Source organism: Schistocerca piceifrons, unplaced genomic scaffold (genome assembly GCF_021461385.2).
Source record: "Schistocerca piceifrons isolate TAMUIC-IGC-003096 unplaced genomic scaffold, iqSchPice1.1 HiC_scaffold_961, whole genome shotgun sequence".
NCBI classification, from domain to species: domain Eukaryota; kingdom Metazoa; phylum Arthropoda; class Insecta; order Orthoptera; family Acrididae; genus Schistocerca; species Schistocerca piceifrons.
The window spans coordinates 585,001-587,500 of NW_025729236.1; the positions used below are offsets into that span (position 1 = coordinate 585,001).

Genomic DNA, 2,500 nt, shown 5'->3' on the forward strand with positions numbered 1-2,500 from the left:
TGGATGTGGTAGCCGTTTCTCAGGCTCCCTCTCCGGAATCGAACCCTGATTCCCCGTTACCCGTTACAACCATGGTAGGCGCAGAACCTACCATCGACAGTTGATAAGGCAGACATTTGAAAGATGCGTCGCCGGTACGAGGACCGTGCGATCAGCCCAAAGTTATTCAGAGTCACCAAGGCAAACGGACCGGACGAGCCGACCGATTGGTTTTGATCTAATAAAAGCGTCCCTTCCATCTCTGGTCGGGACTCTGTTTGCATGTATTAGCTCTAGAATTACCACAGTTATCCAAGTAACGTGGGTACGATCTAAGGAACCATAACTGATTTAATGAGCCATTCGCGGTTTCACCTTAATGCGGCTTGTACTGAGACATGCATGGCTTAATCTTTGAGACAAGCATATGACTACTGGCAGGATCAACCAGGGAGCTGCGTCAACTAGAGCTGAGCAGCCGGCCGCCCGGGAGTGTGTCCCGGGGGCCCGCGCGAACACGCAAGCGTCCGCTCAATCATTCTGCAAACAGGAGGAGGCTGAGCTCCCCTGCACAATACACCTCGAAACCCTCTCAGGTCCCAGCGGCGCGCAGCGCCGTCCCAAGTACTTGGTCGGGTTCGAGAGAGGCGCAATCGCCCGGAGTTAGGCGAGTAGACGCTTTCGGTGCGACCACCCGTGCTCCCAACTGAGCTTGCCGCTGCCGACAGAGGCCCGGGAGCGTGCTGTCGTGGCATTGCCGGCGGGAGACAACACGCGCCACCTACGGTGACCGGCAGCTCCAACGCCAGCGCCACAGAAGGACAAAAGCCCCACTTGGGTGCCGAAGCGAACTCTCCCAGCACAGCGCACGCGCCAACACATCCGCACAGCTGCGATACAAACCACCAGCGAGAACCGCTGGGGCGACCGAGCAGCAGACGGCGTCGCGGCGCCGAGCGCCGGGCGGCGGCGCATCCTCAACGCACACAGTCCTCAATCGGACCAGCACACTGAAGATGTCCACCGCGCTTCGCACCGGGCCCGCGAGGACCTACTTTGGCCGCACGGCGCCGCGCGCAGGGTGCGCCGGCGCGCAGCTGCGACGCCTGCCGCGTCCGTCGGCCGGCGCGCCTGCCACTGGCCGCCCCCACCAGCCGGCTGTAGCGCGTGCGCCCACGCACCGCGCGGCCAGCACGCCGGGAGGCGCCCCCTCACCGGCCGGGGACGGTCCCACCCAGCCACCGCCGCGTATCGCTTCACACCCAGATGCCGTTCAGTTTCGTCGGCATGGTGGGTATCGCTGGAACAACCGGTTAGTACCTCAACCTACCGTCGCCATCACCGATTCACCCCTAGCGAGAACAACCGCACCACAACGGGTTACCATTTGTTCATTTGCGTAACTTCACCAGAAAACGTATGCGTCCATCGCCATTTGCAACTTCCACGATTATTGCATGCCTGTGTCAGGTGTCACACCACACTACGTCTGCCCACATACACGCAACAAAATGTGCACGCCTAGACAATACGTGGAAGGTGGCCCCCGTACGTATGCGATGTCCATTGCTCGAACGACTGTCAACCGGCCTCTGTAGCATGTCGCAGATATGGAACGCGGTGCACCATGCTATCACGGTGTGTGAGGAGAGACGACTAGGTCCGAATACATCAACAGACAGCTCATGCTGATCGCCATCCACGGCGTCCGTTCCTCCCACACGTCTCTATGGCGTACCACACTGCAATCCAGCTGTCATAGGGAGACGACACGTAGCTGCGTGCACAATATTTGCACTGTATGGTCCGCCGTTTTTGGGCGCAGTCGTTGTACGGTCACACATGTGCCACGATGTATCATTCAGTACATAAGGACGAATGTGCAGTACAGATTGTGGTTTACGCGTACGACATCAGCGGACAGTTGACACAGGCCGCACCACAACGTAGCCTGAGTACGTCGCATGCGAAGGGCATTGAACATGCAAACTTCTCACCAACCAGCTTGCGAAGGCAGGGGGCAAGGTGGGGACGTGGGGAGGTGTGGGGGGGGGGGGGGGGCGCGGCATGTACGTCCTGCTGCCATCCACATTACAGTGTACAGCAGGAGCATGTGGAAAGTCAGCAAGACTTGCAAGGTGTTTAACATGAAGCGATACACAGGGGAGCGGGCAGTGCGAGTAGCGAACTATATTGCGAGGGTTGCGGGTGGGCAACACTACACTAATTGAACGAGTCGTATAACAATTACAGAGCAGGTTTAGGCGACAACGTGGGTTACGTTAGCGGACAACGTGGGTTACGTTAGCGGACAACGTGGGTTACGTTAGCGGACAACGTGGGTTACGTTAGCGGACAACGTGGGTTACGTTAGCGGACAACGTGGGTTACGTTAGCGGACAACGTGGGTTACGTTAAGGCACAACGTGGGTTAGGTTAAGGCACAACGTGGGTTAGGTTAAGGCACAACATGGGTTAGGTTAAGGCACAACATGGGTTAGGTTAAGGCACAACATGGGTT

At 58.0% G+C, this 2,500-nt stretch overlaps 1 non-coding gene across 1 annotated transcript in view; it reads right to left on the reverse strand.

Moving 5' to 3' along the window:
* Positions 1-433, reverse strand: part of LOC124774240 — a 1,909-nt gene extending 1,476 nt beyond the window's left edge. The window contains exon 1 of the ribosomal RNA XR_007015229.1: positions 1-433. This exon is cut by the window's left edge and continues 1,476 nt beyond it. This is a non-coding gene — a ribosomal RNA (small subunit ribosomal RNA).
* Between the last annotated feature and the right edge of the window lie 2,067 nt (positions 434-2,500).